Below are 18739 nucleotides of genomic sequence, written 5' to 3'. Positions count from 1 at the left end.
TTTTACTTGGTTCCAAAAATGCGTGCAGAATGAAAAGAAGGATATTCAGGCAAACCAGACAGCCTGAGGGGATTCTTCTGTGCCTGTTGTGGAGTACAGTCTGCTTTAGAAAAAGCCAGTGACTACCCTGCAATTCACAAATCATTGCAGGATGCACAGGAAAAAAGAAGTTTTATAGTGATCAAATATCTCTTAGGCCATAAATCCAGACTAGGTGTCTCAGGAGGGCGATCCAAAAAATGTCTTAAATGTAGGAACTCCAAGACCCTTACATTTCAATATCCTTCCTCACACTAGAGTCAGTCTTCTCATCTTCAGCAATTTCTCTGTCATGATGAGGTGACAGTTTTTTATGAGTATTCAAAGATTTGTCTGAGTTACAAGACAATACATAGCAATTTCCTTTTTTCTGCAGCGCTGTGTAATGTTCCGGATGATTACCTCTGTTCCAGCAGTCGGTGCTGATATATTCTGCCGGTGCATCTATTTTCCTCATGCTGAGAGAGTAAAGACTTAGAGTGCTTTGTAGGACTGGATTAACTCAGAGGGAAATGGGCTGTGATGTGAAGTGATGAGCCAATGACAACAGCACATGCTGAGGAGGCAGCGAGATGCTCCCCCAGGACTGAGTGTGCATTAGTGCATCCTAAGACCCAAACGAATCCCTGCATCTATTCAAGTAGCTGTGTGAGAAAGGCCGTTTGTCTGTTTTCGATGAAGTTGTTCTGTCGTTTGGGAATGGGCATTAAGCATTTCGCGCATATATCCCCCTGGGTAGGGAACACATTCAAACAGGTGAGTCATGTGGCAGCGCACACGCAGAGGGGATAGTCTCAGCCCCTGGGGGTTGCAGATGGTAAGGGGAGCTCTTCATGTGTGGAATGCATGGATTCATGCAGCAAAGAGGGTCTGACACAAGCTGCTAGCAGTGGTGAGCAGTTCTGAACAAATAGGAGCTGCAGTGAGCAGTTAAAAACAGAAAACCACATAAAGTGGAGGCTGAACACACTCACTGAAGAAATTATACCATATTATCTGCACTAGGTGCACTTAAAAGGCAAATCCCTCCCCAAAAAATGAACAGTTACAATCCGTACGTTCTTATAAATGAATTTTTCTGGTGTAAACAAGGTCAGGTATTGGGAATGAACACGCCAACGCCACTAACTATAGCGGTGTCAGATTGTTTTTTTGTGTGTGTTACCAATAAGGTTGGGAGTTAGCGTAGTCACATTAATGTTTGTTTTAGCACTTTCAGTCAGTTTTTTACAAGTTACAAACAAAGCTGGGAGTTACAGGTATTTTGAATATGCCATGCTTTTAACATGACTATTGTAGAATGTTGCAAACAAGTTCTATATAGTCCAGTGAACACAGCTATACTGTAAACACATACCATAAATCTTCAATCGTGTACTTCATCATCGTGAATCAGCTGAATCTAGCACAGTTGCAACACCTTGCTAACATAAAATGCTGCATAATGGTCCAAAGCCGCTTTTCCACATCAGAATCAGCTGATTTATGTGGGTTACGTGAGCAAGGCTGCTTTTCATCCGCTGGAATTACATTCATTACATTAAAAATGGTTGAAGAATTACAGTCGTTAGAATAATGTCAACACTAGAGCTAAAGCTTTGGTATTAAAGGGTCAATAAAGTGGAACAGACTGACAAACTTATAGTTCAGTGCACTTTATAAATGACATAAGTTTGACAATATTCATTGAGGCTGAACCTTATAATCCAGGGCGCCTTATAGAGCGAAAAACCCATCAAGTCAAAAAAAACCAAATGATTTCTGCTTCAGTGAAAAAGGGGAGGAAGGCTGCCAATGACCACAAAAACCTGAAGATGGCATCACTGAAATGAAAAGGAGGCAAGTTTAGTGAGGACCATCAGCTGTTGCAATCCCTGCACATGTTAGCTCCAGAAAATATTCTCAAACTTCACATTCCACTATTGCTAGCTAGGCTGTCTGTTATCATTTGAACAGCATCCAGTCTACACTGGTGATCTGTTCTGATCTTCTTGTTGTGAGCAGACCTGAATCCGCTTCTCCTCTTGTCCTTCCTGATAGCCTCTTTGTTAAATTAGTCTTTTGGGGTTTGGACCTTGGACAGATTTCTTTTGATTTTCTTTCTACGTGCTCTTGAGTTCACCTTCTATGACGAGGAGTTCCATTTTAATAAACCAGTAAAGAATTGACATCACCTTGATTTTCTGCTGTTTTCCACGCTGCCACACATTATAGCCACCAAACATCAAACCTCAAGCCTGTTTAGCTGCTTCCAATCACATTTACTGGAAGATAACTCTTCTGCGCACTCATCAGCAAGATCAAAACATTTGTCCTAAAACTATTGATTGATCTGACCTCATTAAATCCACATTAGGTGGTCCTGTCATATTTTGTAGTGCCCTGGGATTTCCCCACAGTTTATCCTCAGAGCAGCTCTCCACACCTCTTCTCATTTTTGGATTTGTGCAGTTAAACTGTTTAAATGTAGTCACTGATGGGTGCTGGTTGGGTCTGATCTGACAGTTGGGGGGGGGGGGGGGGGGGGGGGCTGCATGGATTATGCAGCAGCATTTTCTTCTCTGTGGGGGCGGAGGTTGATTGCCTTCAAATCTAGGAAAGCAGAGCCTCCATCCCACAGGTACGCTCTCTGTCAAACTTATGAGAGGCGTGTCAATTATCCAGACTTTCTTCAGCATAACCTTAACTGTCTGTTTTTGCATATATTTCTCAGATATTCATCTACAAACAGTTGCTGAATATTTCAAATAATTTAAATCACATTCAGGTAGTAAAAGTTTGGTGCTCATTTACCAGTAAATGACACCAATCTACAATCTTTTCTTCCAAAATTTGGAATATTTCACTCTTTTTTATTTATTTATTTATTTATTTATTTATTTATTTATTTATTTATTTATTTATTTATTTATTTATTTATTATTTACCAGCCCGGGAAGTAGGTGAGTTTCTGCCCCAAAACTACGAGGTTGTGGGATTAAAAATGCATCTGGGACATACAAATGAAAATGACACTTCGCATTTTTAAGTTATACTTGTTTTTTTTTCTGGGGGGGTGGGGGGTGGGGGGTGGGGTAGGGGGTAACCACTAAATTATTTCTGGTGGGTGAGAATGTGGGGAAGAAATTACAAACACCCTCCCCTCCAAAAAGCTAAGAAGACAAAAAACTTCAGATGGCCACAGAGAACATAGTGGTAACAGTTGTACATCTTTTACATTAAAAAAGGTAGGGGGATAAATAATTTGGAGTTTGTTATTTGGGTTTGGCCCAGTGTACAAGCTAATAGGTATTGCATCTTGCAGCTATGTAGTTAAATATGCTTTTCAAAAAAAGCATTTTTTTTTATTGTCAGAGCATTCTGACATTTTGTCAGAAAAAAAAACACTGAGGCATTTGTGTTTTATCACATGACATCACCCCTTGATTCATTTTTAGAAGATACTATATGTTTAACACCTAACGTAAACTTAATGTAACTACAGGGAGGCAAATACAATCATAAGGGGGTCACAATCAGTAAACGGTTAAGTCATCTGAGGTAAAACCAAAAGCCAAATACATCAAACAAATCAAAAACAGAATTTTCATTCAGCATTAGTCAAGCGAGAAAAAGGAGCAGAGAATGAATGATGCTGACAAATTGAGGAGGGGAAACAGAAGTGTTTTCCATCTATACAAGAAATGCAGAAGGACACTTTACTAATAAAAATGGAAAATAAGTATTTGGTCACTTACAGACAATCAAGATTTCTGTCTCACAGATCTGTAACTTCTTCTGTAAGAGGATCCTGTGTCCTCCACTCATTAGCTGTATTAATGGTACCTATTTGAACTCATTATCTACAAAAAAGACACATGTCCACAACCTCAAATGGTCACACTCCAAACTCCACTATGGTCAAGATCAAAGAGCTGTCTAAGGACACCAGAAACCAAATTGTTGACCTGCACCAGGCTGGGAAGACTGAATCTGCAATAGGTAAGCAGCTAGGTGTAAAGAAATCAACTATGGGAGCAGTTATTAGGAAATGGAAGACATACAAGACCACTGATTATCTCCCTCCATCTGGGCCTCCACGCAAGATCTCACCTCATGGGGTCAAAATGATCACAAGAATGGTGAGCAAAAATCAAAGAACCACACGGGGGGACCTATAGTGAATGACCTGCAGAGAGGTGGAACCAAAGTAAAAAAGCTATAGCTAGTACATGTGCAGGCCCGTCAAAAGTTTGCAAGAGAGCATTTGGATGATCCAGAAGTGGATTGGGAGAATGTCTTGTGGTCAGATGAAACCAAAATAGAACTTTTTGGTAAGAACCCTACTTGTCATGTTTGGAGGAAAAAGAAGGCTTCTGCAAAGCATGGGGTTGAAACATCATGCTATGGGGCTGTTTTTCAGCAAAGGGACCAGGACGACTGATCCGTGGAAAGTAGAGAATAAACAGGGCTATGTATCGTCAGATTTCACCCTTCCATTAGCAAGAGGAAACGTGGCTGGGTCTTTCAGTATGTCAACGATCCCAAACACACCATAACAAAGGAGTGGCTTTATAAGAAGCATTTCAAGGTCTTGGAGTTGCCTAGCCAATTGCCAGATCTCAACTCCATGGAAAATCTTTGGAGGGAGTTGAATTTCTGTTACCCATCGACAGCCCCAAACATCACTGCTTTAGAGGAGATCTGCATGCAGGAATGAGCCAAAATACCAGCAACAGTTTGTGAAAACCTTTCGAAGACTTACAGAAAATGTTTTACTGCTGTCATTGCCACAAAAGGGTATATAACAAAGTATCGAGATGAACTTTTGTTATTGACCAAATACTTGTTTTCCACCATAATTTACAAATAAATTCTTTAAAAATCAGAAATTGTGATTTTCTGGAAAAAAGTTTTTTTCATTTTGTCTCTGACAGTTGAGGTATAGCTATGATGAACATTACAAGCCTCTTTCATCTTTTTAAGTGGGAGAACTTGCACTATTTATTGGTGGTTGACTAAATACTTTTTTTACCCCACTGTATATTCTACTTTTGTGCCCCACTGCCGCCTCAGCAGGAGCCACACTGAACTGACTGAAGGTTTTCACTACTGGGGCTTGATTGTTGATGTTGTTTGGAGACTTTACCAAAGTTTTGGATAAACTAGAGGAAGGTGCAGTCATGCATGAGGCATATGAGGAAGACCAAGGAGATTTTCTTTCATCACTGAGTCCTACTGTTGACCCCACCAAAGTCATGATGCTCTAGCAGCAGACTTTTTCCATATAAACCAATAGTGGGCAAGGACAATCTATCCAGGAGTTCTGGTTTTTAAACAGGAACCAAACTAATTATCATAAAACAAGCCAAAAAAAAGCTTGGCTTGACTAAAACACCCAAGAAAGACTTAATAAATAAAAGCAGATGTCCTCATGACCATGGATTCAAAAGACCACTGCACCCAATTCCAGGCAGCGCCTTCATCACCTGGATATGTTAGCCTTCCCTGGCTCGATGAGTACAGTTAACAGAATGTTAATAACTCAGAACATCTCCTCTCAAGTAGGAAACATCAGTGGGAGCTTACATTAATACCTCGTGGCAGCACTGGAGCATCAGGGGCCATTGCTCATCATTTTTCTGTACTTTGACAGAAGTCTTCAAGCTAAAAAGGATACAGCGTCCTTCACCTTAGCCATCTCCAGCCCGCTAAGGCCGCTCACTTATTGTGCTGATAATGGACCACCATCAGACATAAACTGCTTGGCTTCCATGCTCTGCTAACCTGGCCACTTGTCAATTACTTTCATTAATCTGTTATGACCTGTCACACCATCACCCCACCTGGCTCTGCAGCTCTACATCAGACTTAATAGGACTTGCCTGGCAGTCACTAAATCAAATTACCTCCAAATAAGCGATGGGGGGTCCAGATCTATCTCTCAGCTCAGCCGGAAACAAGGTGCCTGTTTACATCAATGAAGGTTCATATTGGTCCTGACAAGCCTGGTTTTTCTGAGGCTGGACCGACGATGACTTCCCAAATGGATGTGAAAAAAGCTCCTTCTGGTCCTGCCAGAATATTAGGCAATTTTTTACAAGATTCTCTAAATGTGACTTTTCAACAGCAAATGCTAATGTGTAGCCAGTACTGAAGGAAACAGGGGTTGTTGTAAAAGCATGAAAGGATGTTGATTACAATCGTTGTCTATGCTGAAAGGTCAGCACAGTCACAAAAAAAGTCTCCTAAACCTTGCAAATGTCTCCCATATTGCATTTTTCTTCACCCTTCACAGGTGCCTGGGATTGTCTCCACCTCCAAAACAACTCCTCTTTCAGATGTACATTTTGCAGCGCTGTCACTTGCTGGCTCTCCTTCAAATGCCTCTTTTTGTCCCTGGAGAAGTCCTTTCCGGCTTTCCCGTCCCCAGCTGCCTCATTAATGAACTGTAAATACACTTTGCTGTGCTGCAGAATTGATTGAATAGCAAGCCGACAACATCAGAGGAATCCAGGATAACAAGATGTTTTTTTCCGGGAAATAAATATTTGGAATGTTGGTCTAACTGGCAGCTCTCTTAAATTACAACAGGCAACAAGGACAGCATAAACTCTGGCCTCTCCTCCAGCATGCCAAACATTAGCATGTTTGTCTGTTATTACCTCTCTTCTGTCACCTTGTCCCTGCACACCCAGAGAGCAAATCCAATTAATCAAACCAAAAAACATCTCTGTGAGTGTGTCATATTGACAACAAAAAGCCAGTCTCTAACAAGAAGGACCTAAAAGGAAGTTAATCCCGGAACTTTCCTGTCAGAATTCAGAAACCCTGAAGCAAAAAAACACCGGCTGTCTTCTCCTTCAGTACGTATTCGCTTTGGTGTTAATGAATGAGCCGTTTAGTGAAGTGTGCTAATCCTCTTTGATGCCAAGTTGTCTTGAATTAGGTTGACCTTTTCCTCTTTTGTAGAGCTAGGCCTGGAAAATGTCAGCAATAAAAGACACTGACAAGCTGAACAGGAACACTGGTGCTATCCCTCAAATCCTCAGAAATTCACATCTTTCATCTCCCCCGTTCTGCCCCGTGGGTCCTCCGATGGGCAAACATCACTTTGTGCAAATGAAACCTAAAAGCAAACGGGCTGGGAATGCATTTGTTTGTAACAAGGATTAATCTGTTTATAGTTTCTCAGCTCAGTAATGACTAATTTGGCTTATTAAATGTTTGAAAATAATCTAAAATTAATCAAGCCTATGTTCAAATACGCAGTTTGATTGAAAGATTTAAATCCCATGATAGGGTTTACTGTGAAGCCAGAAGAAAGACAGAAAATCTCATTTTGCTAAAAAGTGCCTGAAGTTTTACTTTTAAAGTAAACAATACAATACATTTATTTGTACCATTTCACAATGAACTCATTTTCATGGTCTATGAATTATTTGTGTCAGAATTCTTTTATGGTTTGAGGAAGAATGGTAGATGACAAAAACAAGATCAATTTGCAAAACTGCAAAAAAAGCTGGAGGCTGCCAATAAGAAATAGGCAATAGTATTGTGCAGCCATGTGTCTAAAATCACTCCCCAGTATAGCAGCAACGGACTTTTTGTTCTAAACAGGAAGTACCAAGAATCAAAATCACCTGGACTTCTATTGGGAAGTAAACAGCTATGATTCTGTTATTCTGTTTGTCAGAATAACCATTCTTGCTCTGTTGCCTTTTTTAACATGTTCTTGCTAATCCAATTTTTTTCATTATGTTTTTTCTGTAGTTACTCAAGTTATACATGTAAATTGGCTAAATACATTAACCCTTGTGCTATCTTAGATGACCCCACCCTTACATTGATGTGTCCTCCCTACCATGACAAAGGTGGATAGGCAAGGCAAGGCAAGGCAAGTTTATTTGTATAGCACAATTCGTACACAAAGTAATTCAAGGTGCTTCACAAAACAGAAAAATGCATTAAAATCACAATACATCATAGAAATAATCAACATAAAATTTACTTTAAAAGAAAAGGAAGAAAAAAAAAGATTTAAAAAGAAAGGAAGGAAAGAAAGGTGCAGATAGGACCTTTCAGTCATATACACGGCTAAACAGAAATGTTTTAAGTCTAGATTTGAACATGAACACAGAAGAGGCCTGTCTTACGACTTCAGGGAGGCTGTTCCAGATTTTAGCTGCAGAATATTGAAACGCTGATTCCCCTTGTTTAGTTCTGACTCTGGGAATCAACAGGAGGCCGGTCCCTGAGGTCCTCAGAGTACGAGATGGTTCATATGGCACTAACATGTCAGAAATGTACTTTGGTGCTCGGCCATGGAGAGACTTGTACACAAGCAGAGCTGCTTTGAAGTCTATTCTTTGAGGTACAGGGAGCCAGTGCAGAGACCTGAGCACAGGACTAATGTGATCATACTTCCTGGTTCTGGTCAGGACTCGAGCAGCAGCGTTCTGGATGTACTGAAGCTGTTTTACAGCTCGTTTGGAGAGGCCGGTGAGCAGGCCGTTACAGTAGTCTAACCTACTGGAGACAAATGCATGGATAAGTATCTCCAGGTCTCGCTTTGAGATTATGTTTTTGATTTTGGCAATGTTTTTCAGATGGTAAAATGCCGCTGATGTTACTGACTTGATATGGCTGTTAAAGTTCAGGTCAGAGTCCATGATTACCCCTAGATTTCTGACTTGATTTGAGGGTTTAAGAGACAGAGAATGAAGGTAGCTGCTGACAATTTCTCTTTGTTTCTGTGGGCCAAAAATAATAACTTCGGTCTTGTTTGAGTTTAGCTGGAGAAAGTTGTTCTGCATCCACGCACTGATCTGTTGGAGGCAGTGGCTGAGTGAATCCACCGGCCCATATTCACCTGTTGTCAGTGACACATAGATCTGAGTATCATCTGCATAGTTGTGATAAGATATGTTATTACTGCGTATTAACTGCCCTAGTGGCAGCATGTAGAGGTTGAACAGAAGGGGTCCCAGGATCGATCCCTGGGGCACACCACAAGTCAAGGCCATGTAGTCTGAGACACAACTCCCAATTTCAACAAAATATTTCCCGTCTTCTAGATAAGACTTGAGCCAACTTAGGGCAGATCCAGAGATGCCAACCCAGTCTTGGAGTCTGTGCAAAAGGATCCCATGATCAACAGTATCAAAGGCAGCGCTCAGGTCTAGCAGGATTAAGACAGAGACTTTGCCATCATCAGTGTTCAGGCGGATGTCATTGGTTACCTTGATAAGAGCAGTTTCTGTGCTATGATGGGGTCTAAAACCTGACTGGAAAACATCAAACGAATTGTTTAATAAGAGAAAGTCAGTGAGCTGTTGGTAGACAACTTTTTCAAGGACTTTTCCTAAAAATGGCAGATTAGAGATAGGTCTGTAATTATTCAGTACAGTGGGATCAAGACCGCTCTTTTTCAGGAGGGGTTTAATGACTGCAGTTTTTAAGGCCTCTGGAAATATTCCAGATTGAAGAGACATGTTAACTATTTGAGTAATTGATGGCAACACGCTGTTCAAGACAGACTTTAGAAATCTAGTGGGTAACACATCAAGGCAGCATGTAGACGAGCTCAGACGGGTGATGGTCTCTTGGACAGTTTGGTCAGTGACAGGTATAAAGTGAGTCAGCTTAGAGTGAGTAGGTGGCCGTTCGATAGTTATATGTGTTGTGGAGTTGATGGCTTTTTTAATGCCCTGAACCTTGTCATTGAAAAATACAGCAAACTCATTACATTTAGGTGTACAAACCAGTTCTATTGGTAGCTGGGTTGGAGGGTTAGTTAATCTGTTAACTGTTGTGAACAGGATACGAGAGTTGCTGCTGCAACTTCCAATTATTTCAGAGAAGTACCTTTCCCTTGTTCTGCATAAGATCTGGTTATAAGCGTACAACTCCGCCTTATATATTCCATAATGAACCTGGAGTTTTGACTTGCGCCACTTTCGCTCGGCTCTGCGGCACTGTTGTTTCTGTGCCCTGACTAGATCATCATTCCTCCAGGGAGCTTTCTGTCTATGTTTTCTCAATTGAACTTTCATAGGGGCAATGGCATCCAGAACATTCAAGATGCTAGAAGTAACAGAATTCAGCATTTCATCAACATTGGCACCAGAGACGTTTTCAGGGTTTATCATTTCTACAAACTGTGCCCTAGTGCTCTCATTTATTTGTCTCCTTTGGACAACTGCAGGGCCAGGCGGTGGTTTGGGAGCAACAGACAGGTCAAAGAATACACAGAAATGATCAGAGAGGGCGACATCAACCACACTGACATTGTAAATAGTAACCCCCCTTGTGATGAGCAGGTCCAGAGTGTGCCCTCTGCTGTGGGTGGGGCAACTCACATGCTGAATTAGACCAAAGGTTTCAAGGACAGCATTGAGCTCTTTTGCATTTCTGTCATTGACATTATCAACATGAACATTAAAATCACCTGTAATGACTAGACCATCAAAGTCTGTGCACACAACTGAGAGCATTTCAGTGAAATCATCAATAAAACTTTGGCTGTGCTGAGGAGGTTTGTACATAACTATGCAGAGTAAGGGAGGAGTTTGTTTTAACTCAATCTTAAAGGACACATACTCAAATGATGAAAACACACCAAATGATAGTCTGCGGGTTGCAATATTATCTCTAAACAGTGCAGAAACGCCTCCACCCTTTTTATTTTCTCGTATTTCCGATTCATGTTTGTAGTTGGGGGGACTTGATTCGACTAGAACTATGTTTCCTGTGTTTTTGTCAAGCCATGTTTCAGTTAAAAACATAAAATCAAGATTAAAAGAAGAGATAAGATTATTGATTAAAAATGATTTGTTGCATAAACATCTGACATTGAGTGCAGCAAGTTTGAGATTAGTTTCCTTGGGACTGGTCAAAACCTTCTTGCAAGGGATGTGAACTAGATTTCTTTGATTGGACAGTCTAACTGCCCTTTTTTGCATTCTACGTGGTGCAACTACAGGTATAGCACCAGAAGGAAGCTGTTCATCACAGGGCCCCAGTTTGACATAACCTTTCCTAGGACACTGGGGGCCCGTTTCATCCTAGCTCCGGGGAATAGCACGTCTAGAGGCGCGCAGGAGAGGTTGAGTTGAGGGTAGTTTGGGTGATGGACCGGGAGGAGTGGGAGCTGGACGGGATTTGGGTGAACGACGGAGGGGGCGTGTTGGAGGGGGTTTGGATGAAGGCTGTGTTGGAGGGACTTTGGGTGAAGGATGAGGAGGGGGCGCTGGAGGGGTAGGAGAGCTCCTGTGTGGTGTGAGGCTCACAGGTGTTAGGGGAGCCATCTTAATTCCTGACTTAATGAGGCTATCAAAATGGCTAGGTAGGGCCATGGGTGAAAGTGGGGGGGACGAAAAGGAAAGTGAGTCTTCACTGGGAGTAGATGTAGCAGGGGGCGCCCACAGCTGGTCAGATGGTGGAATTTCTGGGGCCAAATCTGGTGGTTGTTGTTGTGGTTCTGCAGCTGGGTCCTTAGCTGGCGGTGGTTGCTGTAATGCTGGTGGAGCTGAGTCCTTAGGTGGAGGTGGTTGTGGTGCTGGTGCTGCCGGATCCAAGTCTTTGACCGATGGTGGTGGTGGAGGTAGTTGTTGTTGTTGTTGCCGTTGTGCTGTGGTTCCTGGGACACTGGCTCGGTCCTTCCTTACTGCCTTTTCAGGGCCTTGGCCTCTATGCCCCAGAGCGTGGAGGAGGTTCTTCACTAACTCTCTTGCTCCACCTCTGTTCAGGTGTGGGCCTCTTCCCATGAAAAGGTCCTTTCGCTTCCAGAATGTATTGAAGTTCTCAATGTAATGCAATCCTCTGGAAGCACACTCTCTGGAGAGCCAATTGTTCAGCTGAAACAGACGGCTGAACTTGAGTGACACCCCATCGATGTTAGGAAGAGGTCCGCTGATGAATGCTTCAACCTCTACTTTGTCAATCTCTTCAAATAACTTCATGAAGTCCTTTTTCAGACGTTCGGACTGTTCTTTTCTGATATCGACAGCACCTACATGGATGATTATTCGTTTAACTCCTTGGTACAAGACTTTAGATAAGAGTCCTGTAATCACTGGAACAGTAGAACTTGGGCAACATAAAGTTTGCATTCTTCTGTGGCTGACTCCACTGATAGCGCCATCTCCAAGCAGCAGCGTATCTCTGACCTTGACGTTTGGCACAGATTTTCTTTCTGCCTGTGCTTTGTTGTCAACATTATGACTCCTTCTCTGTGGTCCAATTTCACTGTGTTCTTCAATATCACATTGTGTTAGGGGTAAAAATCTGTTTGTGAGCTTTATTTCGGATGTTCTGTCATCTTTACGCTTTGGCTTAACACAGAGTTCCTCCGCACAAAGTTTTGGAAAGGACACAACATCACTCAAGTCTATGTCACTGTTATTCTTCTCGTTTGTGGTAAGAGCAGGCTTCTTACCACCCGATGTTACTGGAAGGGTCTTGTGAAGTCCATTTTCAGTTTCCAAAGTAAATATCCGTGTTTGTAGCTCTTTTATTTCTTGTTGGTAGATCCGACAGCGTTCACAGTGGGAGTTTGTTTTTCTTCCTCTTCCGGACATGTCGCTGGCTTGTCAAAAATATTGATTTGTATAGGTAGAAGTCACAAAAAAGGATGACCAGTCTGATATTCCAGGATGTGTGGAAGAAGTAAAATGATTAAAAATGATTAATTAAATGATTAAAAAGCAAATAAAGCAGGAAGCAGCAGGAGCAGGGAAAAAAGCGTCTGCACTCTTTTGCAGGGGGAGGAGTAAAGGTGGATAGATTTCATATACTCCATTGACACCAGTGAAGATCACAAATCATTGAAAAAAAAGCATCCAGAGCACCGTCTGGTGGGTCTAGATGACCCAACTCCCAACGTTAAAGTGCCTAGGAGAGCACAAGGGTTAAACATTCAAAATGTTTGATTGACAGATTCCAGATTTTTGTTTCAAGTGGTGGAGCCGTGGATTTCCAACAAAATCACTCCTGATTGATGAGAGTGGTTGCCATAGAAACGATGACTCAGACCGACTCGGACCAAGTACTGCTAACAGTCGTCGTCTGGTTCCAACATGTCGACATCCAAAAAATGACAATTGAATTAACTGAATTTGGTAGGAAACGGAAGTAAGTCATTTTCTATGAGTGACGTCTCACTTACTCGGTCCAGTTCTCATATAAAGTAAATGGCCTCCAAGCAAGATTCTTTTCTATGCATTTTAGTATGTAAAGGCCTTCTTGGTTTTGGGCATTTTTATTTTCAGTCAGATTTCTTTATAATATTAAACAGGCAAACAAAAAAAAATAGTAACACGTTTTGATTTTTCAAAAGCTCTTTTGGAGAACCTCCTCTCTCAGTGAGGATGAGTAGCAGCCCTACTCAGAGCTTCTTACCCCCATCTTTAAGTGCGACACCTCATCCATTCTCGGTTTCACAGATTATGGTCATAACCTGATCCAGGTTTTCAGCAGCAAGTAGGAAAGGGTTAGCTGGAAGGCAGGTCAGTGATGTAGACCAATGTAGTAGACCGCACACAGATGTAGGCAATCTGAGGAATAGAATTCCCACTTAATGTAGTATTTTTCTTTTTTAATTATACATATTACCTATTTAAAGAATAAACCCCATAGAGCAAACTGGTGAGTAATTGTTTCTTTTTATTGTTAGTGTCAGGCTCGATGCGTGGATGCAAAAGCAGGAACACAGAGGTACGTTGAATCAAGGTTTCTCTATCTTTCCTTTAATCTCGAAGTACAAAGAATGCAAAACGATCCCGTGACAGACACTGGGTGGAGGAACTTAAATACACAGCAATGATGAACAACAGGTGTGCGAACACCGCCGGGCAGGTGAGGGTGCCGCCGATGGTACTCCCTTATCATGTCCTTATCCAGGATCCGGGAAGAAGGTTCCCAGGACCGCTCCTCAGGGCCATGACCCCGCCAATCAACCAGATACTGAAAACCTCGTCCCCGCCGTCTGCTGTCCATGATGCGCCGCACGGTCCACGCAGGTTTTCCGTCAATGATGCGAGGCGGCGGAGGTGGTGAGGGAGATGGGTGAAGGGGACTCGTGACATGAGGCTTCAGTTGGGAAACGTGGAAGACCGGGTGGACACGCATCGTCCGAGGTAGGCGTAGCCTGACAGCAACGGGGTTGATCACCCTCTCCACCACGAAGGGGCCAATGAACCTGGGGGAGAGCTTCCTAGACTCTGTCCGCAGCTTGATGTTGGTTGTAGAGAGCAGAACCGACTGACCTGGCGCATAGGTGGGAGCCGGACGGCGATGCCGGTCAGCCAGTCTCTTGTTGCCAGCGGACGAGCGTTGAAGCGCGGCCCGTGCCTCCCTCCAGATACGTCTACAGCGGCGGAACAGGTGCTGGACGGACGGAACCGCTGCCTCTCTCTCCTGCTCGGGAAACAATGGAGGTTGGTAGCCCAGAGAACACTCGAATGGGGACATACCCGAAGCAGAGGAGGTCATGGTGTTGTGGGCGTACTCAACCCAGGGTAACATGGAGCTCCAAGTGTTCTGATTACGGGAGCAGACACACCGGAGAGCTGCTTCCAGGTCCTGGTTAGTCCTCTCGGCCTGCCCATTGGACTGGGGATGGAACCCTGAGGAGAGACTAGCTGAAGCACCGAAAGCCGCACAGAAAGCCCTCCACACCTGGGAGACGAATTGTGGTCCCCGATCAGAAACTAGGTCCACTGGTATCCCGTGCAGCCTAAAAATGTGTTCTATTACTAGCTGAGCCGTCTCAGCGGCAGAAGGCAGTTTCTTGAGGGCCACGAAGTGAGCGGCCTTGGAAAACCTGTCCACCACGGTCATGATCACGGTCTTGCCGGCGGAGAGAGGCAGGCCGGTCACAAAATCTAAGGCGATGTGGGACCAAGGACGACTCGGAACTGGCAGAGGATGCAGGAGCCCAGCAGGCGGTTGGTTACTGACCTTGTTCTGGGCACAGACAGTACAGGCAGCGACAAACTCCTGAGCGTCCCGCGCCAGACTGGGCCACCAGAACCGCCGCCGCAGGAAGGTGATAGTCCTGCGAACACCGGGGTGGCAGGTCAGACGTGGGCATGGGCCCACTGAAGAACCTGACTCCTACAGGTCCTAGGAACAAAAAGTCTGTTGGGCGGACCCCCTCCCGGGTCCGGCTCCTGGACCTGGGCCTCCCTGATGTCCTTCTCCAGCCTCCAGGTGAGGGCACCCAGGACACGAGACACAGGAATTACCGTCGTGGGTGTCTGGTCCCCCATGACCGGATCGTGTTGCCGAGAGAGCGCATCTGGCTTGGTGTTCTTGGAGCCAGGGCGGTACGAGACGACAAAATCGAAACGATTAAAGAATAAAGACCACCTTGCCTGTCTTGGGTTCAGCCGTTTAGCGGTCCGGATATATGACAGGTTCTTGTGGTCAGTCCAAACCACAAACGGCTGAACCGCCCCCTCTAACCAGTGCCTCCATTCCTCCAGAGCTAGTTTTATAGCCAGGAGTTCCTTATCCCCCACGTCATACCTGGCCTCAGCTGGTGTAAGCCTTCTGGAAAAAAAAGCGGAGGGATGAAGCTTATTACCTTCACCAGACCGTTGAGACTCCCACCCCCGTATCAGAAGCATCAACTTCTACCACAAACTGATTGGAAGGATCAGGTTGAGCCAAGACAGGAGCAGTGGTGAACAACCGCTTGAGCTTCTTAGACGCCGAGTCAGCCGCCTCTGTCCAACAAAAGGGCGTGGAGGTGGAGGTTAGACCTGTGAGGGGCGCAGCGACGGAGCTGTAGTTACGGATGAAACGCCGCAGAAAATTGGCAAACCCCAGAAAACGCTGGAGCTGTTTTCTGTTGTTAGGGGCAGGCCAATTAACCACTGCACTCACCTTGGCCGGATCAGGCCGCAACTCCCCCCCTGCGATAACAAACCCCAAAAAGGAAACACAAGGAGAATGAAACACACATTTCTCCGCTTTAACAAATAATCTGTTCTCCAACAACCGCTGGAGGACCAGACGAACATGCCGCCTATGTTCGCTGGGATCCCTGGAAAAAATAAGGATATCATCCAAGTACACAAAAACAAAATGCTGGAGGAAATCCCGGAGTACATCATTGATTAACCCCTGAAAAACCGCAGGAGCATTAGCCAAGCCAAAAGGCATGACCAAGTACTCGTAATGTCCGAGCGGCGTGTTGAACGCCGTCTTCCACTCGTCCCCAGCCTTGATGCGCACCAGATGATAAGCGTTCCGCAGGTCCAGCTTGGTGAAGATTCTAGCTTCCTGCAATGACTCAAACGCAGAGTTCATTAGGGGAAGAGGATACCGGTTCTTTACAGTGATGGCGTTCAAACCCCGATAGTCTATACATGGCCGTAAGGAACCATCCTTCTTCCCAACAAAAAAGAAGCCAGCCCCCAAAGGAGACGAGGAGGGTCTAATGAGGCCGGCCCTCAGTGAATCAGCAACGTACTGTTCCATAGCCTCTCTCTCCGACCTAGACAGATTATACAGGTGGCTCTTAGGTAATGGAGCTCCGGGCTGCAAGTTAATGGAACAGTCATAAGGTCTGTGGGGTGGCAGAGAAAGAGCCTGAGACTTTGAAAAGACCTCCCCCAAGTCATGGTACTCCGGTGGCACCGCGGAGAGGTCTGGTAAGGGCGGCTGCCCAACTGAGGCTGCGGGGCCAGGCTCTGGATGTCGAGCTGAGCGCAAACAGGTCTCATGGCAATGGTTACTCCAACTAGTAATACTACTAGCGGACCAATCAATGACCGGATTATGTTTCAATAACCAGGGGAACCCCAACACCACCGGGTTCTGCGGAGATGAAAACAGAAAAAAACGGGTGTACTCATGATGGTTACCAGATAAAATGAGGTGGACGGGGTCAGTCACCTTGGAAATGGTTGCAATGACCTCGCCGTTAAGCGAAACAACCTGTAATGGACGGGGAAGCAACCTGGTTACAAACCCGGCCTGTGTGGCCAGCTCGGCATCCATGAGATTCTGCTCAGAACCTGAGTCTAACAAAGCCCTGATGGGTACCCCCCCTTTCTGAAAAACTAGGTGCCCCTCCAAAAAGCAAGCATTGGAAATAGCTCTAGTGGGCGTTTCTCCGCCGCTCGTCAGTGTGCCCACTCTTAGTGACGAGCGGTGGCTTTTGGGCAGTCCCGGCAGAAATGACCCCGCTTCCCGCAGTAAAGGCACTCACCAGCCGTCATCCGTCGTCTGCGTTCGGAGGTGGTGAGAGACCCTCGACCCAATAACATCGGTTCCTCAGTAGAAGGAGCTGGGGTGTCTGTGGAAACAGGATAGTCATGAGGAGATTGTGGCGCTACTCCTCCTGCTGGGGAGAATGAGCCCACGCGTCGCTCTCGCCGGCGATCCTGCAGCCGGTTATCAATTCGGATTGCCAGCGCGATGAGGGCATCTAGGGATGACGGCAAATCCAGCGGCGCCAGCTGGTCCTTCAGCTCATCTGACAGGCCCTCCAGGAAGGCATCTGTAAGCGCTGCGGGGTTCCATGCGCTCTCTGAGGCGAGAGTCCGGAAGTCGATTGCGTAATCCGCCACTCGGCGTCCTCCCTGACGCAGCCGCATCAGCGCTCGAGCAGCCTCCCGGCCTGGTCTCGTATGCTGGAAGACCTGTGTAAAGGCTTCTAGGAAAACCGGGAGGGAATCACAGGTGGCGGCCCCACGTTGCCATTCTGCCGTAGCCTACGCTCCGGCCCTGTCCGTAAGGTGGGAGATGATGAACGCCACCTTGGCGCGATCCGTAGGGTACGTGGCTGCCTGGAGCTCAAAATGCAGTTCGCATTGCGTAATGAATGCCCGACAGTCCCCCGAAGCACCGGAAAACCTCTCAGGTCGGGCCAGCGGAACCGCAGGAGTGAGGAGCGCCGGAGCCAAAGGTATGGACGCCGAGGAAGACGGCTGAGGCGGATGGGATGGCGAAGACGATCGGATCTCTCCTGCCAGCTGATCAAGCCGATCCCCGATCGCAGACCATTGTTGCCCTTGACGGGCGGACATCTCCAGCATACCCCTCCGAAGGAAGTTTAGCTGTTCATCTTGCTGGCGGATGACCCACTCCTGGGCGTTGCAATCAGAAAGCGGACCCTCTGCTCCCGCTGCATCCATGATTGACGGGATCGTTATGTCAGGCTCGATGCGTGGATGCAAAAGCAGGAACACAGAGGTACGTTGAATCAAGGTTTCTCTATCTTTCCTTTAATCTCGAAGTACAAAGAATGCAAAACGATCCCGTGACAGACACTGGGTGGAGGAACTTAAATACACAGCAATGATGAACAACAGGTGTGCGAACAGGTGCAATTCATAAACAGAAGTAAAGGTGGAGGCAACACAAACGGGAGAAACCGGAAGTAACCAAAATAAAGGCCCAAAGAACCCGGAAACCCCACAACCAATCTAGAAAGCGAAACAAACTAACCCACCCTGGCCCCTGAACCTCACAGTTAGTACTTATCAGAAGTAAATGGGCTTTTAAATCTTTGTAATGCTTATATCATAATATTCAAATTTCATTCTCAGGATTCTGCATAGATTTAACTGAAAATCTATTTGAATGTGTTGGGGAATTTGTCTTTAATGGTGTTTTATATGCCTTAACATCGCTTAAAGATGGATTCAAACTGAAGAGTGCTGACTTCATTGAGCATCTAATGGACTCCAACTGAGAAGAAAGTGGT

This window comes from Oryzias latipes, chromosome 11 (genome assembly GCF_002234675.1).
Source record: "Oryzias latipes chromosome 11, ASM223467v1".
Lineage (NCBI taxonomy): Eukaryota > Metazoa > Chordata > Actinopteri > Beloniformes > Adrianichthyidae > Oryzias > Oryzias latipes.
This window is presented reverse-complemented; position numbering follows the sequence as displayed.